Source organism: Lynx canadensis, chromosome D1 (genome assembly GCF_007474595.2).
Source record: "Lynx canadensis isolate LIC74 chromosome D1, mLynCan4.pri.v2, whole genome shotgun sequence".
NCBI lineage: Eukaryota > Metazoa > Chordata > Mammalia > Carnivora > Felidae > Lynx > Lynx canadensis.
Window position 1 is genome coordinate 80,114,328 of NC_044312.2, and position 25,977 is coordinate 80,140,304.

At 37.2% G+C, this 25,977-nt stretch overlaps 1 protein-coding gene across 1 annotated transcript in view; it reads left to right on the forward strand.

Moving 5' to 3' along the window:
- LUZP2 (leucine zipper protein 2) overlaps positions 1 to 25,977 on the forward strand; it is a 258,849-nt gene that overhangs the window by 93,235 nt on the left and 139,637 nt on the right. The window lies entirely within an intron of this gene.

Below are 25,977 nucleotides of genomic sequence, written 5' to 3' on the forward strand. Positions count from 1 at the left end.
TAAAGATTTAAAAAATTAAAATAAAATAAAAAGATTAGCTAAAATATTAATGAGCTAAGCATGCAACTTAAAAAGAAGAGAAAAATAAAGTAAACCCAAGAAAAGAAATAATAGACAAAAAAGAAATTAGTCAAAAAGAAAGCAAAATAATAATAATAATAATAATAATCACTAATAAATTACCAAATCTAATGAAATAGATTCGGAAGCTATTGGTCAAGAAAATGACTGAAAGAAGCTGTATTATAATGAAAAGGAGGATGTAGCTACAAATGACACAAGATAGTAAAAATATAAAACAAGAGAATACTCTTGAAAGAATTGTATGACAATATATTTTAATATGCAACTATGTAGATACATATCATAACCAAAAACAGACTTAAAAAAAATACAGTGAATTGACATAGCCTTTGGAAAAAAAACTGAACTAGTAGGGGCACCTGGCTGCCTCAGTCAGTGGAGCATCTGACTCTGGATTTCAGCTCAGGTCATGATCTCCTGGTTCCTGAGATCGAGCCCTGCATCAGCTCAGCACTGACTGAGCGGAGCCTGCTTGGGATTCTCTCTTTTCCTCTCTCTGCCCTTTCCCCTCTCTCTCAAATAAATAAATAAAAAAACTTAAAAAAAAAAAACTGAACTGTTAGAATTATTTCCAAAGGGAAAAAATAAAAAGTCTTCAGAAGTATTATCAAAACTTATTAGAACAAATTTCTTTACACCAGTATTCAGAACTTAGATAATAAGTGAATTCTTCCTAACAATTTTAGCATAATATTAACATGAGGAGCATGACAGTGTTTGAAAAGAAAATTGTAGTGAGACAGCCTAATTATAATCAAACATTTCTCTACATTGAGTAAAAATTTTGTCCACCACACATTTTACTCTTGAGGCTGTACAGCAGAAGAGGGTGTTATCGTGGTCTCTCTGAGCCAGTTCTGTCATTTGGCATCATGGCACTGTTCCTCTCGTGCAAATTCTTTTTTTTTTTTTAATGTTCATTTATTTTTGAGAGAGAGAGACAGAGTGCGAGTGGGAGAAGGGCAGAGAGAGAGGGAGACACAGAATCCGAAGCAGGCTCCAGGATTTCAGCTGTCAGCACAGAGCCCGAGGCGGGGCTTGAACTCACGAACCCTGAGATCATGATCTGAGCCAAAGTTGGGAGCTTAACTGACTGAGCCACCCAGGAGTCCCTTGGTGCAAAATTGTAAACAAGTTATTTTTCTTTATGTCTCATGACACAGAATCTTTCAGAATTGTTGTGAATTAAAAATAATAATAATAATATATGTAAAACACTTAGGATGTTACCTAGCACAGTATAAGCACTTGATAAACGTGAACTGTGATTATTTTACCATCTTGACCTGCATTCAGGGATGAACCCATGTAAATTCCATGAAATAGTCCTTTTATAATTTAAAGTCATTTAGCATGCCCCAGGCACCCCTCCCCCACCTTCATTCTCACTCCATTCACTATGAATTCTATTTTTTTATATTTAATTTTAATTTTTATAATTTTTAAAGTTTATTTATTTATTTTGAGAGAGACAGAGACAGCCCAAGTAGGGGAGGGACACAGAGACAGGGAGACAGAGAATCCCAAGGAGGCTCTGCACTGTCATCTTGAAGCCTGATATAGGACTCAATGAAACTGACATCATGACCCAAGCTGAAACCAAGAGTCAGACGCTCAACCAAGTGAGCCACCCAGGTGCCCCTAAATCTTCTATTTTTTAAGCTAAAACCCTAGTATATTTATCAGTTCTTCATGTAACCTTATATAAACCCAGTAATCTAAGGATTGCCTTCATTGTGGTATAGTCTAGATCCAGTATTCTGAATCCAGCATTCATTCAAGGGATTCAGGTGGTTTTTTTTCCAGATGCCTAAAATGACATTCAGATTCTTAGGTGCAGATATGCATATGCTTTTTTCTGGAGAGAGGACTAATAGTTTTCATCACATTTACCAGAATGTCTCTCACATACAAAGTCTAGAATTGTTCCCAGAAAGAAGCACATTCTTTTGCATACCCTGTATCTAAATTAGCTGCAGTAAATACTCTAAGGATCCCTTCCTCAGTGATAATTGCTGAATACACTTTTGGGAGCCTGTCTTTAGAGAAACATCCTTTTCTGTCTTTATGAAACTGAATTTTGTCATCCAAGCCTTGTTCCTTCCCCAGAATGGAAAATATAATTATTTTCCTGCCTTCTTTTTCATGAAATATTATAACCCACTATATTGTGAGATACTCTCTCTAAAGATAAAACTATTCTTTTCAGACAGCACAGTGGTTTCTAAGGCAACCCAAGTAACTACTAAGACAAAGTTGTCTTTTCTTACCAGGGGAGAAAGTTTCTAAGAAGTTGCTATCGTTAACACCTAGAGAAAATGGAATGTAAAATAATGTCACGTTGCTCTGTAGATCTGTGTTGGCTGTCTCACTAGGAGCATTTGGAAAAATAAAAAGAGCTGTTGCCAAATGCAAAAAACTTTAATGGTCCATACAAAGGTGGAAAATATTGGTACATCCTTGCCTTTTGAATGATAATAACTCTGTGAAGAGTGTAATCCTTAGGACGGAAGGATGTTTCTATGCAAAGCAAGATAAGGTGTAGGGTGAGTGGTGCCCATACAGCACTATTTGAGGGGAGGGGGCAAACAAATCATAGCAACAAAAATATAAAGAATAAGCAAAATCTTCTAAGCCTCACGTCTGCACCTTCCATATTTGAGGCTTCATTCTTGACTTATTTCACCTCTGTTTTGAAATGCAGTGTTGTTGGGAGATATAACACATTATAGCCCAATGCAGCCACAGTGCTGTGGCTTATTATAGTCAACTGAGATATTTTGTATCTACGTCCACTCTCAGCGCACTAGTTGACTAGAAACTCGGTTAATAATAAATGAGTCCCAGGTGTTCTGGTCCTGTTCTGTACAGACACCTGTTACCGCTCCCTATTGCCCCACACTTATCACCATTTTCTTTGCTTCTGCTGTTATCTCACTGCCTCTTTCTTTCCAGCTAATTATCTTCAGAAATACATAGCACAGCTGATCAATATCTACACATGCTATTATAATTCAAATAAAACAAAGTTCATGAAGGCCTAAATTAATATTGGAAGAAGAGGAAATTGAGTTAAACAGAATGAATTACTCTTTGTCCTAAATCACTTTCTGTCTATGAATGCACCTTTATTTTAGAGATTAACCACATTTGACTGCACATACTACTTTTCTTGAACGTCTTGTCTCCCCTACTCATCTCATTCAGCTAACATTGTACTTTGGCACAGAGTCAGCATTTAAGACTTTTTTTTAAGGTGATTTATTTATTTTGAGAAAGAGAGAGTGAGAGAGAAAGTGAGTAGGGGAGGGGCAGAGAGAGAGGGAGAGAGAGAGGGTCCCAAGCAGACTCTGTACTATCAGTGCGGAGCCCAAGGCCGGGCCTGAACTCATGAACCGTGAGATCATGACCTGAATTGAAGTCAAGAGTCGGACGCTTAACTGAGTCATCCGGGATGGATGGCCATTTTTTAAATGGAACGATAGGTGGACTTTAATTGGAAAAATTGGGAAAGAGGGTCACTTGAGGTTTAAGATGTAGTAATTAAAAGAAGGCAAGGATTATATTCTACAAGTAAGTGATTTTGAAAAAAATAAACTTAATATGGATTTTAATGAATCTCCATGTTCTGAGATTTGTGTGTCACAGGCAGACAGCTGTTAAATGTGTCATGTTTGTGATAGATGTAAATGAAACGTGAGGGACTTCCCACACTGGGCATATGGGAAGTTTGTCTTCTGACATATGATGGCTCATCATTATTCATGAAACTCTAACTTGGCATTCTTTTTTACATGGAATTACCCCATTCCTCCTGGCTAGATCATCTACAAAAATGATGTCAAATGGATCATAAACATGTATGTGAAAGCCAAAAAAGAGAAGAAAACATGAGTGAATATTTGTGACCATGGTTTAGCCAGTGGTTTCTTAGGTATCGCACAGAAGCATAAGTGGAAAAAGAAAAACACATGAATGGGACTTCCTCAAGATTGAAAATGTGTTTGCCGTAAATGAAAAAATAGAGAAAGTGAGAAAATAACCTTCACAATGGGGAGACTATTTCAACTCATATCTAATAAAGGATTTGTATCTAGAATATATAAAGAACTCTTTCACCTCAATAATAAAAATATAAATAACACGGTTAAAAATAAGCAAAGGATACTTATTTCCTCAAAGAAACTAAGCAAATTACCAATAAGTACATTTAAAATTTGCATTAAGGAAATGCAAATCAAAACCATATTGAGGAGGAGAATGATGTCACCCTCAGGGTGGAATAAGCGTTTTCTGCCATCTCTTCCAAAAAGAACACAGATTTAGAAATTTACCCATTGAGAAGAGTTCCTTGTGGAAGTTCATGAGTCCAGCAAATAAGGTGTAGCACGCTATTGAGGAAAAAATATCAGAGATTGGGTACACTGAAGAGGGTGAAAGAACAGTATCCCTTTATCTGCATCACCCCCCTGCCAAGCTGGGGAGCTCAGTGCCAAGAGACATCTTCTCAGGCCATGATTTCTCCCACCAGGGAAAGTGAAAGTGTGTGAGTGAGGGCATGCTAGGCTTCCCCAGCTTTGCAGGGGGAACTGCTAAAAAGGCCCACTTTTTTTCTAGCTCTATGCAGAACACTGAGGTGTGTTGTGTAACAGGGAAGGGGAACAGATGGGAGAGTGGGAGATAGAGCTCCAGGGGCATCAGAGAGGACTCAGATATGACTAATCACAGACTTCATCAGGGGTCCTGCCCACAAACCCCTGGGAATGCCTCACAAAATGTTGGCTTGACTCTGCGGGCCTGGGAGAAACCACAAAATGGAGCTTTTACATTGACCTCAGGAAAGCAAAAGGGAGGCTGTCAGCACTTCTAGGCCTTGCAAGATCAAGCAAAGGTGTAAAAACTTAAGAATTCTGACATAAGGGGGAATAAGAAGTATGGGATAAACATACTCATAGGAAAAATCTGAAAGAGTTCCAGAATCCCTAGTACGGTTGGCAGAAGGTATTTCTCTACAAACCCTGTCAGTATAGAATGGAGGAGGTGACTGCTCCTTCAAATGTGAAGACAGCAATGAAAAACTTTAAGGAACACGAATAAATATATTAGGCAAATACTCCTGAAGGGAGAAATAAAAAACAGTACAATATTTGTTAGGAACTTTTAATACCCCACTTTCAACAAACGATGAATTATCCAGACAGAAAATCAGTAAGGAAACATTGGACTTGAATTATACTTTAGACCAAATAGACTTAACAGACATTTACTGAACATTCCATCCAGCAGCCACAGAATACACATTCTTCCCAAATGCACACAGAAGATTCTCTAGGATAGCTCACATATTAGCTCACAAAACAAGTCTTAGCATCTTTAAGAAGATTGAAATTGTATTAAGAATTTTTTGTGACCACAATGGTGTGAAACTAGAAATCTATAGAAGGAGAAAAACTGAAAATTTCACAAATAAGGATAAATTACACAGTGCGCTCCTGAACAACAAGGAAAAAATCCAAAGGAATTTTTTTTTAATCCTAAGCAAAAATGGAAACAAAACATGCCAGAACTTAATGGGATGTCACTTATATGTGGAACCTAAAAAAGCTTTCCTTATAGACAGAATAGAATGGTGGTTATCAGAGGTTTGGGGGAGGGCAGAATGGGGAGATGTTGATTAAACGGTACAAACTTCCAGTCATAAGGTGAATAAATGCTGGTGATCTAATATACAACATGGCAACTATAGTTAACCATACTGTATTATATACTTAAAAGTTGTTAAGAGAAATCTTAAATGTTCTCACCACACACACACACACACACACACACGATAATTACGTGAGGTGATGGAGGTGTTAACTTAGTGTGGTAATCATTTAACAACATGTACCTTTATCAAATTACCTTAAACTCACACAACATTATTTTTCAATTATTTTCTCAATAAAGATGGAAAAAAATTTTGAGAGACCATTCAAAATCATAATTATAGCTAAAATTAAAAAAAAAACTAGCAATATTAACTGTGTATGTATTAGGCAGGGTTATCCAGAGAAACATAATCATATATAAAATCATACAAGCCAACTCCTATCTATCTATCTACCTATCTATCTATCTATCTGTCATCTATCTACCTACCTATCTAGAGATATATAGATATCTATATAGATCTGCCTCTATCTATATCTATGTCTATATCTATATCTATATCTATATCTCTCTCTCTCTCTCTCTCTCTCTCTCTCTATATATATATATATATATATATATATATAAATAAATAAAAGATTTATTATAGGTTTTGGCTCAGGTGATTTTGGAGGCCTAGAATCCCCAGGATCTGTATAGGCTGCCAGTTGTTTGATTAAGGTAATGTCATCTGAAAACTGGTATTAGATGCTTACCAAAATTCCTAGAACTTGGGAAGTGCTTAGTAAATTTTAACTACTGCTTCTGTCCTGTTTTTGTTAATACTTACATTTTTCCCCTCATTTCCAAAGTAGAATAATTTAATCTACCTTAAATAGGAACATTCCTTGGTCCTCTTTTCTCCTCTAACATCCCCAGAAGACTATAAGTAAAGAGCTCCTCACAATACCTGGCATATTCTCATGAGGGGCTAGTTCTCTGTAAAACTTCCCCATCAGGAAAGTGAGTTAGACATGTTTCTTGCCGAAGCCCATAGTAGCTCTCTTATTATTCCGTTGGCCATGACAACCAGCCAGGAATAAGATGTTCTAAAGGGAAACTGTTTAAGAGTTTCTTTTAGAAGTAAAGTGACATGTGCCAAATTTAATGATCCATTTTGTGACATACATAAGCCACATTTTTCTTTCTGTGAAATCTATTTGAAGGAGGAGATGTGATAGAAAATGCTTATCAAATACTGAGTGCAAAGCACTGTGCTACATGCAGAGAGGCATAGAGCAAAAGGGATGTCCGACGTCACTTTTACACACATAACTGTGCAGATGGGAAGCCAGATGTGTCGGTCACATAATAGGTCACATGATAAACATAATAGGTCACATGATAAAATTGACAAAGTTGTTTGGAGGTCTTGGGAAATCCAGGAAGGCTTCATAGAAATGGTGATACTTTTGTTAGGTTTTGTAGGACTTCAATCAGTGCAGATGTGTAGAATGTGAGGAGATGGCAGAAATAACAATCATAGTGCTTGAGTGCTACCCAGATTAATTAGGAAACAAGATTGTCAAAACTCTCAGGAGTTTGGTGGGAGAGTAGTCTGAGATAGGAGCTGTTAATGACTATTTGTTTCCTTTTTTGTTGTTGTTGTTAATACGTAAATATTTTTTTTTCTCATTTCCAAAGTGGAATAATCATCTACCTTCAGTATTTACTGAGAAGTTTTAATAAAAGTGTTCATATTTTTGACCTGGCCTGGTCAATTTGCCCATAGCAAATATTTGTTAAATGATGATTTTTAAAAATTTAAAATTGTTCATGACATGTCCCTTAGGAAGAATATAAGGGACAATTCAAAAGAAATCTAGAAATTATACTTATCATTCCACAGGGCCAAGAGAATTACTGGAAAAGTATGGAAGAAACATTTAGTGTGAATGAGGGGGAACCTGTTAAAGGGTCAGCCAAGGGGACAATGAGGGCTGGCAGCAGGGGAGGAGGTGGTTCTGGATAATCCCAGGGACAGATTATTGACCCACACTACACCCACTATACCTCACAGCTAGTGCTGGATGGGCATGTCAGGGACATTGAGAAGGACAAATAAAGAATAAGCAACTTATTTGGGCTCTTTAGATTTTAATTCATAAAAATCATTATTTAAGGATTATTTAATCATTATTTAAGGATAGACTGTGTATCATTTTGAAAAGCTCTTCCTTCCTCCTCTTGTTGCTTCAAAGTGTTTCCCCCTTCTCACATTCGGCTTCCCTAATCAAGCTTCACATTTCAGATAACTTCTTATTCCCTGAGCCACTCCTGTCCACGTTGCAAACTTCTGTAAATTTTCTTCTGGTTCTCTCTTCTCCATGCTTAGTTATAGCCTCCTTGCTGTCCTGAGTTAAAGGTCCAGGCTTCCTGCTTGCTCAGGTGAGATTACACATCAGTTAGGTAAGAATTAGATTATGTATGCCTTAGTGAGAATGAGAGAGAGAAAGAGAGAGACAGACCCACATACTGCAACTTTCAAAGTAAAATGTAAATATTAATTTTTGAGACACCTTCCCAGTCTCCTAGAAATGCCAATTCTCCTTCCTCTGGCATCCATAACACCTATCTGATATGAATAACTAGCATTTTCCATGTCAGTAGCCTAGCTTGTTCAGTCTATGTCTGTATTTCTCAAGGGATTGTGCATTGAAGGCAGGTGGTAGGCCTCATATCCCAGTTGCAATCAGAAAGTCTGGTATATGGCAGAATCTCTGTAAATGCTGGAATTGGGTAGAATTAAAGGCAGATTGAGGCACAATCTATCTATCTGAATATTCCCGACATATCATCTCTTTAGGGAAATTTTCTTTATTGACGTTTTTAGAATTGTTAATAGACATCAATGATAGAAGGAGACATTGGATATCCTAAGTAAAAGTAGAAAATCACATTGAGAAGTTGCTAGTCAGTTAGAGAAGAATGAGAGAACTTGTGTCTCCTCTTAAAAGATAATAGCATCCTAGACTCAGTGAGTGTCATTCCTGGTGAAACAGCCAAGCAGAAGCCAAAGATAATAATCCAAATGGCATGCAGTGATAAATTAAGTACAAGCAGGTGAGACCTGATAGAAAGAGCAGCCTAAGTAGAACTATCTGACAGGTCATGTAAGCATGATCCAAGAGATACTAATCTCAGATGGGAGTGACCTGGGAACCCCTAAAAAAGGGAGGGAGAGCTTGTATTGCTGTTATAAAGAACATGATCTGTGGTGAATAGAATAGTTCCTGGTTTTTGTAATTGGCCTTGGTGAGTCCAAAGTGGCCCTGGAGGTTATGGGAGCAAACTTTGTCAATTTCTGGCTTTAGCTCTAACCAAAGCCGTTTTACTGTTAGTGTCTTATTCTCCCATCTGGGGGAGTTTTCCTTTGGTTGTAGTCTTGGTGCTGCCTCCTTCCTTGGCCATCTGTTTACAGGAGCTGAGGAAGGCCAGACCCTTCTGCTGTCTGTCTTCTTACACAATCCCCAGACCAAATTTTTTCTGCTAGAATTTTGAATGCTTAGAGAATATTTTGGAGAGCCCATTAATAGTAGCTGCAGTATAATCTTGGTTATTGTTTCTCAGCTGACCACCCTGCCTGTTTGCTAATAGTATCATATATATACAGATATATGATGTAAAGAGAGCCTGATGAGTCTCAGGGGAAGACTAGACATCATAATACTTAGAGTGGAACTCAGGCTCCCATGAAAAGCCTTTCTGGGAAATAAAATCAAAATTGAGGTAGTGCCCAGAGGGGATATAGATGATAGGTAGGTAGATATATATAGATATAGATATAGATATATATATATAGATATATATAGATATATATAGATATATATAGATATATATAGATATGTATACACACACACACACACACACACACACACACACACTTCCTATATGATAAGAAGCATCTGTTTTTGTTACTTGCAAGTAACCTGTCTCTTAAAGGTGTAACTCCCTGGTTTTGGAGTAAAGACTTGAGTGAAGAAAGTTGCAATAAATCCCCCCAAAGTATTCTAAATTCTCTGTGCTTTTGATGCTGCTGGCTCGAAAATTACCCAAGAAATTTGATCTGTTTTAATATTTGTCAAGGACTAGCAATTGTACAAAAGTCTTAAGGGAATTCTCTTGCTAATATATCTTATTGAAAACAAAGATTCATTTCATTGGAGTCTTTTATCTTGTTCATTTTCTTGGTAAGAAAATGGCTGTTCTCTACTGGTATCTCAGGGTACAATCTAAATGTAAGAGAAACAATGAGGAGATAAATTAACCATGGGTTGAAGCTCTGTTTATTCAGTTATCCATTTCTTCTGGAAAACATTTGTGTTGCTTTCATGTTTTATATTATTATAAGATATTGAATAATGAATGACATTTTACCTGGTGCTTTTTTTTCCTTATATTATCTTTAGGTTCATTCTTAACAAATGGTAACACTGGGGGTGCCTGGGTGGCTCAGTCGGTTAAGTGTTGGACTCTTGGTTTTGGCTCAGGTCACGATCTCATGATTTATGAGTTCAAGCCCCTCATCAGCCTCTGTGCTGACAGTGTGGAGACTCCTTGGGATTCTCTGTCTCCCTCTCTCTGCCCCTCCCCTGTTCATGCTCTCTCCTCTCAAAATAAATAAATACACTTAAAAAAAAGAAAAGAGAAATGGTAACACTGAATTACAATATAATATGAATCTCAAGATACTTAAATATATTGTCAAACTATTTCCCAAAGGGGTTATGCAAATTTATTTTCTTTTTAGTAGTAGTTAAAAATACCCTTTCATTATAGTTTCGCTTTCCTTTTCTTACTAAGTGCTTCAGACTCTCTTTACATAAAATAAATTTGATACATAAAAATTTTATTTGTTATGAATTTAAATTATGATGCTTACTATTGATGTTGTCAACACCATAAGTCCTTCTGTGAAAATGGTTGATTAATGACTGTAAGCCACTAATATAATGTTCCTTTTTATTTGGTTCTAATTAGTCCCTTGAAATTTTGTCATCTGACCTATCAATCTGCCAGCATCGATCAGTCGTCATGTATACTTGATTTCAGAAATCCCCATTCTGTAAGCTGTGCTCTTACCTGAATTTATCCCCTCTGGGCACTTCAGTCTTGATTTTAATTGCCAGAAAGGCTTTTCAAGGGAGCCTGGCTTCCACCTGACGTACCACAACCTCTAGTCGGCTCCTGCAGACTCATCAGGCTCTCTTTACATCAGTTTCAGAGATGTCCTACTTCAAAGAACAATGCTTCTCCAATTTATCGCAGAATTGTTTGTGATGGTATCACTGTTACTCTTTCACAGAACTTGCATCCCTTTGAACGCACATTAAGAATTCTTTAATAGCGTCTGGAGAAATTATTTAACTCAGAACTTTATGCAGTGAATGGGAACACTTCTTTGAGAATAACTGACCTACATTCTGGGGTGAGCTTTATGTATACTGTGCCATGGAATTTCTTTAGGAAGTAATTTTCCCCAACTAAAATGATACACAGGTCCTCTTACAATCATCTTTTCACTCCTAATCCTATCTTACTAAGGAAGTGATGGAAACTTGGACTTCCCATTAGTTACATCGGATTCTCATCTTCTATGGATCTCCTCCTCTACCTGTCTCTCCTCCCCTTCCACCTTCTCCTCTTCTTCCCTTTTCTTATCCCAGGTCCCCTCTTCCTTCTCCTGTGCCTTTTTCCTCTTTGTTATTGTGAATGTCCAGGTGGTTCTGATCCCCTTTCCTGTGTTCAGACACTTATCTTTCTCTACATCTGCACTGGGCTGTCAACTTCTTACATTAGTTGTTATCATTTAGAGGTTTTCTTGGTGTTTATTTGCAATTACTGAAAATTCACCTTATATACCAGTGCTAGCCTAACTCAGCAGCATCCTGAAGGAGGTTTGTTCCTTTTAATATGCCTTTCACAGTGTTTGCTACTAATTATGGGTACTTGAATCCATCTGGAATGATTTCACGCAATATTTGCGGCAGACTCAGCTATTCTCCCCAATCTAAGTGCTTTCTTCCCTGCCCTGGCTGTAGTAGCTCAGTAGTGCATCTATTACACCATTTGAAGTGATGAAAACATTTGAGAAGATTAAAAAGTGTATGTAAAATGTTAATTACTGATCAATTCTTCCCAATCCCTCTCTTCCTGCATGTTTTGATCCCAATTTTATATTCACCAAAATGGAGAAAAATTTAAGCATGTGGAGCCAGTAGAAGCACATAATGGATTTTTTCAATCAACCAGCAGACCCCATATTGTAGGAGAATCCTACATGTACTCTGTGAGTTGTGGTTTATCCTTCAGCCTCAGTGACAGGAGAATATGTGGCATATGCAAAATTGCATTTTTTATATTTACAAAGCACTCACACGTCCATTGCCTCCTTTTTATTCTCACACTAACATAGTGAAAAGGCAGACATAATTACAGATTGAGAAACCAAGGTTTCGAAATGCCACAGTACAGCTGTGTCCACGGTGACAGCTTGTAAATGGGTGACCCAGGACTAAAACATGTCTGATAAATTCTGTTCCGTGGTTTTTTTCCTCTTTAACACTCTATCAAATAAGAAGTGAAAAAGTCTCAGTTTTGATGGTAAGGACAGTAGTATTAGAAGACTTTCCCCCTTGTTCTTGTCTAATCAGCCAAGTACAGGTGCACACCGCGTGAGCAGATGGAAATGCAATGAAGACAGATGTGATGACAGTTCATGCACAGACTCTGATGCTTTAAAACCCCAGTGCTAGTCTGAAAGCACAGCTCATAGCAGGCATAGCACAAGAAGAATCAAATGTGGGCACAAGATTTGTACAAGCTGCATGTCTCTCCAAATTTTGAAAGCAAAATGGCACTAGTGATTTTGAAATCCTGCATCTATTCGTAAGTCCTTCAAGTAGCGCATACTTTTTGACATTGTTGATTGAACATGATTAGAAGAAAATAAAAGTAAATGCAGAATCTTTGACCATTTGTACGCTATCAGCCCAGTGTAAGATAAATCGGAATGACGGAGTAACCAAATCTTTGGTCTTCAGAATGTGAGTTGTATCTGTATTATGTGGGGAGCCTAGATTTGTGCTTTGGCCAGTTATTTAGTATGACTACCCTCCCTCTTCCCTCAGGAAAGCCCTTTGACTTTTAGCATATTACTTTCAACATTAAACGTTGCTAAGTAGCCCCTTCTAGTTGGAGGAAATTGCAGGCACTGAGGGTAAATGTATCAAAATGAACATCCTCATGGGTCAAAGGTGGCAAAGCTGAAGCCACCTTGGGGTCATGCTTGGGGTCATGCTCTCAACCTTTTTATTATTTGGGAGACAGTTGCAAGAAGGTGAAGACTAGCACAGGGCCTGTGCTCAGGTAAAGACCTAAGCCCACCTGTGCCTCTTACGAGCCATGGACATTGGGCAAGTCTCTTGACCTCTCTGAGGGTCAGATAAGTTTATTTGTATGCTAAATAGGAACATTATCTTGCTAGCTACCTTACAGTGTTGCTAAGAACCATGTATAAGGGAATAACTGAAAGTTCAGCTATTTTTAGTGGTACCATATATGTTGTTTCTGTACCATTTGAGCTCTGACACCTGCCGGGGATTAAGAACTATAGAAAGACCAACCTGAAGATGTTGCAGAAGGATGTTAGCAATGGGAGAGCATAATATGAGAGAGAGAGATCCCCCCCAAAATTAAAATCTAGCCATTTCTTCCCCTTACTCTGCAGGGGTTTTAAAGTTTAATGTGTATAAGACTCTTCTGGGGACAATGCAAAAATGTAGGTTCTCTCATGTTACCAGAAACTCTGATTCACCAAGTCTGGGCAGGAACCAGGATTCTGATTTAATATTAAATACCTTAGGTAATTCTGAAGGTGATTTGAGTACTCCAATGTGAGAAATCTGAAATAAACCCTTCATTTCTGGTGCGTTCTCACCAGTGTATGGGGCAGATAGTTGGTGGACTAATGCTTTTAGCTGAAGAAGGTGCTTCTCATGTGTTCTGCTAATTAACCAGGCATGTGGCTAAGGTCAGCAGTTCTCCAACAACAGCTTTATCTCTGTTCCACTTTCATTTAAGCAAATTAACATCCAGAATAAGCATTTCCCAGCCTCCTTTATAGCTGGCTGGGGTCATGTGCCTAATTTCTGTCCACTGTTCAACGTTTATTTATTTTTGGGACAGAGAGAGACAGAGCATGAACGGGGGAGGGGCAGAGAGAGAGGGAGACACAGAATCGGAAACAGGCTCCAGGCTCCGAGCCATCAGCCCAGAGCCTGACGCGGGGCTCGAACTCACGGACCGCGAGATCGTGACCTGGCTGAAGTCGGACGCTTAACCGACTGCACCACCCAGGCTCCCCTCTGTCCACTGTTCTATAAACAGAAGAGATGTGGGCATCTTTCAGATTGTATCCATAAAGAAAAAAAACATTTACTCTCCTTTTTGTCTTTCCCCCTTCCTTGATGGTGGAATGTAGATATAGAGGTGAGGACCAAACGGGCAAAGATGACAGCAGGAAGGATGACACCAGGAAGTGAGAATGAGTCTGGCTCTTCACACCTGGAAGGAATAGAGTCACAACACTGAATTTTGTGTCAGAAATGTCAGAGAAAGAAACTTCTACTTGCTTAAGATTCTGCTATTCTGAATCTCTTTCACACAGAACTAAACCCAGTTTGTTCTAACTCATAGAAGTATCAAATGCCCACCCAGGATGAGGACAATGCAATATTATCGTGTGAGATGCATAGTCTCTCACTGACAATATAGGCATTCCTGAACCTTCCTCATAAGGTTCGTAGAAGAACCCTAAGAGATAAATATGCATGCAGGTTGCATGATGGGACTCCTACAACTCTGTAAGTGAACAGTTTTATATGTATTTTTATTATTAAGGAGTAATCCATAAATCATTTGTTATGATGGTAAGCCATCAACTCTAGGATAAAGAATTCTGTGCTAAGGTTGGTAGAGTAACTTGGATAGAAAAAAAATGTCTACCTCCAACTCTAAGCTCTAAGAGAGACTTGAGTGAATTCCAGGTCCAGAAAACCTTGAGTGGAAAACACTCGCTGAATGTACGTTTGTTAGCAGAACCCTGATGATCTGGGTGGGAACCGTAACTGCAAGTCAAACAGGGGCAATGTTGAGTTCCAGGGCCCTTTCCAACATACCAAGGGGATGTCTGTGAGAGTGGATTTTAGTCAGGTTATTTGGATGGCTGACTTCTTATTCATGAGGAGTGTGCAGTGCAAGGTTTTTGTTAAAGGCTTTTTGAATCATATTGCCATCACCATGAAAAATAGCCCAGTCACAGTACTGCAGCCAGAAAGATTTATGGGTGTGCTTTTACCATATTTTGAGAGGGCTGCTTAGCAGTGATACTGGAGTAGCCTATGAAGGTAGCCATGTGTTAGTCAGATAATCTGAGAGAAAAGTTTCCTTGCCTTCCTTCTTTACTGTGGCACCACTCCAGACAACAATATGTCCCTTCGGATGTACCTATGTTATGGAAAGTGCTTTGTACAAAGCCTGGCAATAATTGCTTCACAGGAGAGGATATTTCCTAAGCTGAGTTGTTATGTTATGATGCACTTTAGGGTGGGAGGCAGAGATATGGTTTTTATAACTCTGAGCCATGGAGACAGGAGAGAGATGATGGAGGTCAAAACCTGGATTTGAATCTTGGCTTTGTTTCTTGTTTGCTGTCTGAGCTTAAGAGATTCACCTAATCTAAGTTATCTGACCTTATTGTTACGTGGGTTTAATCATTTGGAATAATCGTACTGGAAGTTATGATATGTCAAGTCTTTAGTTAATACACTTCAATGTGTTAATGCATTTAGAGTTCAATTACTTAACTGAGATATTTTGGTTATAGTTTAAGGGAAATAAAAGTTATTCTTGAATAAAGATACTTAGAAATACAGAAAAGGAGGGGCTGGATATTAGCAAAAAAAATAGGGTTAAAGCAAATATCTTAGCAAGAGAAGTTTATGCAATGGAAAAAGAAATAAAGCTAAATCTGACCATTTCTCTGTGGACAGGATGGGTGAGTCCTGTGTAAGGGCAGGGGCAATAGAGTGCTTTCGCATGAGTTCTTCAAAGCCAAAGGTGAGGTACTTGACTGTGTATTTGGGATAAAAATGAAGAATAACGAGAAAAAGTTGAAAGTAATTTGAGTTTTAAAATCAAATGCTTCCAACAGTCAGAAAAAGGTAAATAATATTTACCTAAAAAAAATACTCTCTTTTGCTGGGACCACTCTGTTAGAAGCAGGAGTCAAACTCTAGTCATACAATGAAAATAATCACTTAAAATTCCAATGTAAATACAAACTAAAGTGGAAGAAATGGCTGCTGATGTGGATGATATCTGCAGTAAAGTGTTTCTATAAGTATATTGGAATTTCAGTGAGCAGCTTTTTTTTTAATGTTTATTCTTGAGAGAGAGAGAGAGAGAGAGAGAGAGAGCGCGCGAGCGAGCATGAGTGGGGGAGGGGCAGAGAGAGAGGGACACAGAGTCAGAAGCAGGCTCCAGGCTCTGAGCTTTGAGCACAGAGCCTGATGTGGGGCTCGAACCCACAAACCATGAGATCATGACCTGAGTCAAAGTCGGACACTTAACTGACTAAGCCAACCAGGTGCCCCTCAGTGAGAAGTTTTTATGAAAGGTTTATAAAGACTAAAGAAGATTAATGCAATCAATTGTATATATTTTACTTATTTAAAATAAGTATATTTGTGAAAATATGTCAATTTGAAACATTATTAGTATTCTCTTTATTAGTGTGCTTATGTATTATTTTTTAGTTACTTTAGCAAGTAATAAAAAAGGATATTTATAGCTTAATTTGTGATCTCTGTTACGTAGTCCATTATTTCAATACATCTAAAGTTCTTAACTACTAAACAGCTACTGTGGGAACTTTCAAAGAGCTTTGTGTGGTAGAAAGCCACTTTGTCAAAGTTAAGGTAGTTTTATTATAAAGTTGTTTTGTTTATATATTTTTTATTAATATCCATCTCTTTAAGCAATCATATCATCAAAACATATATTTTACATGGGAGATCCAATATACTGGGTTTAAATGCTAAATAAATGCTGTTTCAGTCTATTGTAGATTGTCAGGTATTGTTTGGTTTTTAATAGGTTTAAACAGTGTTGTTTGTTGGTGTATTTTAATAATTTAATATTTTAGAGTACTTTAAGATTACATCAAAATTGAGTGGAAAGCACAGAGTTCCCATATACCCGATGTCCTCATAGATCCAGTCTCTTCCACTGTTAACACCCCACACAAAAGTGATATGTTTGTTAAGACTGATGAACCTACATTGGGCATCATTATCACCCAAAGTCCATAGCTTACATTAGGATTTAGTCATGGTGTTGTATGTTCTGTGGGTTTTGACAGATGTGTATTTGACATTATGATCTCCTAGAAAGTAGTTTCATTGCCCTTAAAATCCTCTATGCTCTACCTATTCATCTCCTTTCCTTGACTCCTTAGCAAACAGTTAATGTTTTACTGCCTCCATATTTTTTTCCTTTCTCAGAATGTTGTATAGTTGGAATCTTACAGTAGGTAGCCTTTTCATATTGACTTCTTATACTTAGTGATGTGCATTTAAGTTCACTTTTGTTTTTTCATGGCTTGATAGCTTGTTTGTTTTTAGTGCTGCATAATACTCCATTTCCTGTATATACCACAGTTTATTCATTCATTCACCTACTGAAGAACACCTGGTCACTTCCAAGTTTTGGCAATTACAAATAAAACTGGTATAAGAGTCCCTGTGCAGGTTTTATGTGGAGATAAGTTTTGAACTCCTTTGAGTACATACCAAAGGCCATTATTGCCAGACCATATGGTAACATATACATAGTTTTATAAGAAACTGCCGACTGTCTTCCAAAGCGGCTGTACCATTTTGTAACCTCCCCAGCAGTAAATGAGCGTTCCCTGTTGTTCCATATCCTCCAAAGCATTTGGTTTTGTCAGTATTTGGATTTTTTGTCTTTCTAATAGGCGTGTGGTGGTATCTCATTGTTATTTTAATTTTTAATTCCCTAATGACGCATGATGTGGAGCATCAATATTGTATGTTAATACCTTTCTGTACCCACCCCGTGTGGTTTAAAGGAGCACTTAGTTAATATTTAACCAGGGTTCTGGCTTTCCTGGTGAAATTTCTGACACCATTAGAGGCCAAACCTGAAATAGAGAGAGACAACTTTGCTCTGAAATCCTTTAGCATCATTCTACGAGCAGCTGCCTCCTCAATAGTATTTAGAATGTACTCTAAACACAGATGTTTCCTCCAAGATCAAAATACTCATTCACGTGCAAAAAATTCATAGTGACATAATTTCCTTTTGAAGGATAAAGTCTGGATAGCACCAGCCGTCACTCTCCTCACAGCATGCCCTATCTCTTGGAGTGCAATTGCTGTAGCAGGATTATTAAGCTTTAAATAACTAGAAAGGGATACTGGCAAAATACTTGCTATTTAAGATATATGAGCAGATTTTAGACAAGACTGAGCAAACTTGTGCTTAAGAAAATGGCAGCAGCAGCTGCGTTTGACCCTAAATAAAGCACGTTGTGATTTTAACATCAAACTTTAAACATTTCTATTGATCCATTTGAACTTCTTTAGGTTAATAGAAAATGTGAAGCAGTTATCATCAATTGTTGCCAGCACCTTTAGCCAGGCTCAATCGTGGTTTGTGCAGATATCCAGAAGAAATAATCTAACCCATGCTAAGGTTCTTAGTACAGCTCAATTTCTTCTATTCACTAAGTCAGGTAGAATCCAGATTACTCTGTAACAAAAAGTGTGATACTCTAGTGAACTGAATGATATTAATCATATGAAACTGTTGTGTAAGAACCAGCCTTTGAATTGGTGCAGATTAGGCCCATCTATGACTATAGACCCTCGGAGTAGAAATTCTATTTTATTTTTGTATATGCCTGTGAAAAAGACACATCTACCGACTGTTTGAAAGAAAGGAAAACTTCCCATCTTCAATATTTCCCCTGATATATATATAATAAAGCACTTGTGCTTTCTATCTGTAAATACCTTGTTTTTCTTCCTTATTCCAGAGGCCACAATTTAAACTTTTTGGGGCCTGGGGACACTTAATATAGTTTTTAACCTATAGGATGCTGGACGCCATGGGAGCATTATGCTTTTTATACATTGTAGAATATCCCATATAAAATTGTATAGTAGTTTTAGACAGAAGCCTTTCAATTAAAACCTTTCTAGCCAGGGCGCCTGGGTGGCTCAGTCAGATAAGTGTCTGACTTCAGCTCAGGTAATAATCTCACAGTTGGTGAGGTCGAGCCCCGCATGGGACTGTCTGCTGTCAGCACAGCCGCTTCTGATCCTCTATCCCCCACTCTCTCTTTCTAAAATAATAATAATAATAATAATAATAATAATAATAAAATATATATATGAAAACAAAAAAAACCTTTCTAGCAAAACATTCTTATTTCAGAAATATGACAGCTGTTTTGTTTTTTGTTTGTTTGTTTGCCATACCCAGAATTGAGTCCAGCATTAAGGGTTATCATGACACAGCTATGGAGAGCTATGGAAATGAAAGAAACATGTAATTTGAGAATTATCAGAATATAGATAAATGGAATCCATCCCTTATATATTTATTTATGACATAACTACAGTTTTGAGTTTAATATCCAGTACAAACTTTATTATGTTCATACTCTATAAAGAACATTATATAATTGAAGGAAAATGGCCTTGAAAAATCTTTAGAATTTTAAAACAGCCAATAACATAATATAAAATTCAAGACATATGTATAAGCAAATATCTCAGTTAGACAATAACTCAAAGGATGGGGTACTTGTTAGAAAATATACTTAAGGAAAGAATATACTTTAAGGACGATAATTTGAAAGACTTATCAAATTGGTTACAGAGAAGACAATCTAGGCCATATGAACAATTACTGTATGGCATCATTAGTAATAATAATTTTTATAAATAATAACTTAGTCACCTACTATATGCAAAATATTGTTAAATGCTTTATAGTCATTCTTTCAATGCGTATAACATATGGGGTATGTACAATTTTTATCAACATTTAAAATTTTTGCAGAATGGTTAAGTCACCTGGAAAGACTACCTAACCTGAGAATTGTGGAAGGAGTAGTTAAGACAGCTGCTCATGCCCTTAACCACAGTGCAGTCTATATGGTTTTGTTATGTCCCTCTGTAAATGCCTTTAACATGTTGTTTGATCTAAGTCACAAGGTTCATGAACCCAAAGCACATTTTCTTGGAGTATTATAAATATTAGAAAGCCGGAGGAACAGGTAGTGGCAAAACCACACAGCTACCAGGCAAGTATTGATGAGCAGAAATAAAATTAAATCCAAAATAATAAAAATAAATAAAACTTCCATCACAACGTGAATCTGTGCACCCAAATTCCAGAACACATAAGAAACCTAGTGGTAAGAATGCCAGTAAGTAAAATTAACAAATAAAAATCAGTGTAGATAATATTATTTTTATGGAAGAGCTTGGTAAGAATGTGTGTATGTGTGTGTGTGTGTGTGTGTGTGTGTGTGCGTGCGCACGTGTGCACGCATGGTTAAGAGACATGGATAAAAGATTGACAGCCTAAATATGTGTCGAATAAAAGTTCTTGAAAAGAGAGGAGAGTATGATGTAGATGCAACAGTTAAGTCTGAATATATATTTTATAATGAAGACGATTTTTTGAAAAAAACTTTAAGGTTTGTTTTTGAGATAGAGAGAGACAGAGCATGAGTGGAGGAGGGGCAGAGAGAGGGAGGCACAGAATCGGAAGTAGGCTCCAGGCTCTAAGCTGTCAGCACAGACAGTGCACTAGGGTTTACTTTTCTCCATATCCTTGCCAACATTTGTTTTCTCTTCTTGTCTTAGAAGTGAGGCGATAGATATCTCATTGTGGTTTTGCTTTGTACTTTTCTGATAGCTACTGATGTCAAAAACCTTTTCATGTACCTTTTAGCCATTTGCTTGTCTTCTTTGGAAAAACTTCTATTCATTTCCTCTGCCCATTTTTTAGTCAGATTTTGTGGTTGTCATTAAGTTGTATGACTTTCTTATTCTCCCCACAGAATACTGCCTAAAATGTAACTGCTAACAAAACCTAATGGAGGGGTGCCAGGATGGCTTAGTCCACTGAGTGTCTGACTTCGGCTCAGGTCATGGTCTCACAGTTTGTGAGTTTGAGCCCCACTTTGTGCTTGCTGTTGTCAGCGTGGAGCCCGCTTTTGATCCCCTGTCCTCCTGTCTCTCTTTCCTTCCCCCTCTCAAGTTCTCTCTCTCCAAAATAAATATTAAAAAAAAAAAAAGCTAATGGAGGTAAACTTTAGATTTAGATTTCAAATCCAAAATTAACTTTTCCTATTTTATCTTTCTAAAAAGTAAATCTGCTCATGTCACTTCATAAGCCCATTCAGTGCCATGGCTTCAGTGGCATACGAGCCCCATGGGGCTAACCCCAATGTACCTCTTTAGTCTCGCTTTTGTACTCTTTCACCGGTACCTTATGCATGATGCCACCAGGCATCATTATAGTTCTAGTGCACATATCCTCCCCTCTCTCTTGCCTCTTCCTGTTATTTAGCTGACTCCTTTACACAGCTCAAGACAGCTCAGTGTCACTCCCTGAGTAGCTGCCTCTCCAGAGCCTATGAGTGCTACCATCAACCTCCTTCATGGATTGCCAACTCCTTGAACTGCGGGATTGTTTTAGCCCCATTCCTAGTACATAAAAGGTTTTTATAAATGTTGACAAGAATATTAATGCTTTTTTCATAAAGTTATTTCTGGGGTGAATGACATTTCATATATTTAGCCACATTTTTTAACCCATCAGAATGAGAGCTCTCTGATAAGGGAGGGGAGTTATTAGTGACAGCAGAAAAAAGTTCCATTTGCAAAGGAATTGTCTATTTTAAAAGAAAAGTCAGCCATATAAAGAAATACCATTGAATACAATGACTTCCACAATAAACTTTTGGGTTATTATTATTATTTTTTTTTTTGAGAGAGAGAGAGAGCACGAGCACAAGCAGGAGAGGGGCAGAGTGAGAGTGAGAGAGAGAGAATCATAAGCTGGCTCCACACCAGTACAGAACCCAATGCAGGGCTTGATCTCAACAACTGTGAGATCATGACCTGAGCCTAAATCAAGAGTTGGATGCTTAATCCATTGAGCCACCCAGGCACACCCACAACAAACTCATTTATCCATAAATCAGAGCTCATTGGCTAGAAACTTACCTGCCATCTTCTAATATGTATATATATGTTTATATTTATTTACATATATAAAATATTTATTTATATATTTATATTTTATTTGTGGTGTTGAATCCCTGAAACTTCTGGAGTGCAGTCCTAATCATCAAAAAATATTTTTCCTCTTTTATTTTTACAAGATGAAGTGAGTTTTTTGAAGTAATGAGAGCTAGTATTTGTTGAGTGCTATGTGACAGTCACTGTTATAAGTGTTTTGCTTATATCATCTCATTTAATATAATCGCCCATTAAATTGGTCATGATAGTTGCCTAAGTGTATGGATGAGAAAACAGGTATTATCAGTGGTAACAAGATGCATCTAGAATTACATATCTTATTAAACAGTGGAATTCAAGTACAGTTGTTCTGTCTCAAGAACCCAGCAACTGTGCTTTATTATATTCATACTATTTGGAAAGTGATCTTGCAGGTATGAGACGAGCGTGAGAAGCACACAGAATATCTAATTAATCAACTCTGTAAGTTGAAATGTCATGCAATTATCTCTTACCTGACATCAGAAAAAGTCATTAGCTTATGTCTCTCATGTCACAGTCCTGAAGATGCAAGAAATCTAAGAGATGACCTAGAAATTTTCCATTACTTCACATATATTGACACATATGTCTAAAGGTTAAGTGATTTATACTAGATATTAGAGCTAGTCTGGTGCTAAGCTAAGAATAAAACTCTCATGAAGCACTCTTAAATTTTCTAACAAATTAGAGCCAACATCAGTGTCACATCCTCTTCCTGAGTTAACCTCAATGAGGAAACCTATTAGCAATTGTAAAACTTCTGTCACACCTGCAGCCAATTTAGAATTCAAGTTGGCAAGGCCAACACTCAACTGGAATATCTGCCATCGCTTGGATGATAGCAAAATTGTCTGGTGGTTTTATTTAAAAGTTTATAGAATGATCCTATTATTCACTTCTCAATTTTAAAGCTTTCTGTGAAAAAATAAATCTCTATTTTTAATTTAATTTAATTTTTAAGTGTATTTATTTATTTTGAGAGAGAGAGAGATGTGGGAGGGGCAGAGAGAGAGGGAGAGAGAGAGAGAATCCCAAGCAGGCTCCCCACCATCAGTGAAGAGCCCATTGTAGGGCTTGAACTCACAAAGTGCAAGTTCATCACCTGAACCAAAACCAAGAGTTGGAGGCTTAACTGCCTGAGCCACACAGGCACCCTGAAAAATATAAATCTTTATTAAAGTAGCAATTCATTTATATACAGATTAAATGATAGCATTATTTCTAAACAGAATGATTTAGAAAAAATATGAATCAGAATATTTAGTTTGAAGTGTCTTTCTTGCTACGTACATGATATTTTCACATAATTCTCAAGAGAATGGCTTTAAGTCTTTTTGACAAAAGATATTTCAGTTGTCTGAAGACCTACATTTACACTATGATATAAATAGGCTTTTGGCCTTTTTTGCCATTATCAGTTTGAAACTATTTCATAGACAATGTTATCTCTCTCCTTTTCGAAATTATACGTTTGTCTTCTGCATGTCTTAGAACAAATAGAAGGGCCACATATACATTTCTTATTTTCCCTAGTTTTTCTACAGTTAAGAGTTTCTAAATGGGAGAAAAAATTCTTCCCTTTATTGACCTCTTCACCTCTTATTCTGAAATAAGAACTCTGGAATAACAATCTTTAAATTTTAAAGAGCATCAATTGTAAAATGACTTAACTTTCTTGAGGGAGGTAAACCATAAATACTAAATGAAAAGTTCACAGTGTTCTAGACTGCATCCTGATTTCAGAAACAGTGAGAGGTAAAAAAAAAAAAAATACATCTAAGAACTAATAAAACAAACACTCATGATTTAAATTTCAGTGCAGTATCCCATCCCTTTCCTGAGATGTCCTCAATAAGGGACTCTTGTAAAATTTATAAAAATGTCACATCTGCTAATATTTTAAAAGCAAAGTATTTAGGGGCACCTGGGTGGCTCAGTTGGTTAAGCCTCTGACTTCGGCTCACAGTTTGTGAGTTCAAGCCCTGCGTTGGGCTCTGTGCTGACAGCTCAGAGCCTGGAGTCCACTTCAGATTCTGTATCTCCCTCTCTCTTTGCCCCTCCCCTATATTCACCCCCTTCTCTCTCTCTCTCTCTCTCAAAAATAAATTATGAACATTAAAATAATTTTTAAAGCAAAGTATTTATGTTACATATTACCCCTAAACCATATTGTTTTCCTTAATATGGGATATAAGATTTCCAATTAGAAAATGACTTACTTGAAAGCGCACCCCCATTCTCTAGCATTTTAAGAATATATTTAAACTGAAACAAATGTGGATCTCAGTCAGATACAGTGGTTTCTGAACAGTCAGTTTTTGGAAATTCTAGGAGATACTTGCCACAGTTAGAGCAGTCTCTGGTTTCATTTTGAATTTCACTGCAGGTGATTTTACTTTTGGTTTACATTTAATTGCATTTTTGAGATATTAACACATGTTTTTGGCTGCCTGGAAGCAGTGGTATCTACTTTTTTTGACCTAGAAAATAACAGTATAAACACATATACATAATTTATTATATTTGACAATCCTAAGTGGTCCGATGATGGCTTTTTCACCATGAAAATTCATCGAGAACTCATCATGTCACTTTGTAATTAAGTATAGTGATTTACAGTTGTCTCAATAGGTATATCCTATCTTATAATCATAGATACCTCCTCTTAACTTCGGTCTTACCTTCTTTCTGAGCCTTATTCCCCAGGCTTTCTTCTGCCTGAAATCTTCACAATAGATTCATGTTTGCTTGATTTGACCATTATTGGTTTTTATTATTTACAAACAAAAATACCTCTTAATACCTAATTTCATTTGAAAGCACCATGTAAAATTTATACTCATAACAGTTTTGGATTTTTTACATTTACATATAGAACAATTATAGAGATATACTAGACTTACATGTCTTTTTGTTTTGTAGCCTAGCATATTTGGTGAGTTTGAGCTACCATGTAAACTATACTGAAAATGTGATGTGTTAAGTTACCAGCCAAAAGTTAAAACTAGATTAAACAGATCTATGTATTAAGAAAGATATTATGGGGGCACAAGGGTGGCACAGTCAATTGAGCCACCTGACTTTGGCTCAGGTAGTGATCTTGTGTCTTCATAAGTTCGAGCCCCACATTGGGCTCTCTGCTGTCAGGATAGAGCCTGCTTTGGATCCTCTGTCTCCCTTTCTCTCTGCCCCTCCCCTACTTGTGCTCTCTCTCCCTCTGTCAAAAATAAATAAACATTTAAAAGATTTAAAGATATTATGTTACTATAATATTTGAGTTTGAGATTTATCCTGTAGATAATGGGAAATGTTAAATAACATTTTTAGGCAGGGCTGATATATATACAACCTGGGTTCCCAAGAAGACTGTAGATATTTGTTTCATGCCACCCCAAATTTGTACAGCATCCAGTTGGGAGGCAGTCCCTAAATAGGTAGTAAGCAAGGTCTGCCTTCCATTTAGAAAAGGCAAAATAGGGGCACCTGGGTGGCTCATTTAGTTGAGCACTGGACTCTTGATTTCAGCTCAGGTCATGATCTCTGGGTCATGGGATTGAGCCCCGTGTCGGGTTCCACGCTGATTGTGGAGCCTGATGGAGTCCGTCTCTCTCTCTCTCTCTTCTCCCCCTCTGTCCCTGCCCCCTGCTAACTCTCTCTAAAATTAAGAATAAAATATTTAAAAAAATAAAAGGCAAAATAGATGGCCCACATCCTGATAAGCTATTGTATTAAGTGATAGATGTCAGCATGGTTATTTGGATTGTTCTTCTTTGCTACTGTGAATCGTAAGGACATGATATGATTATGTGATCAT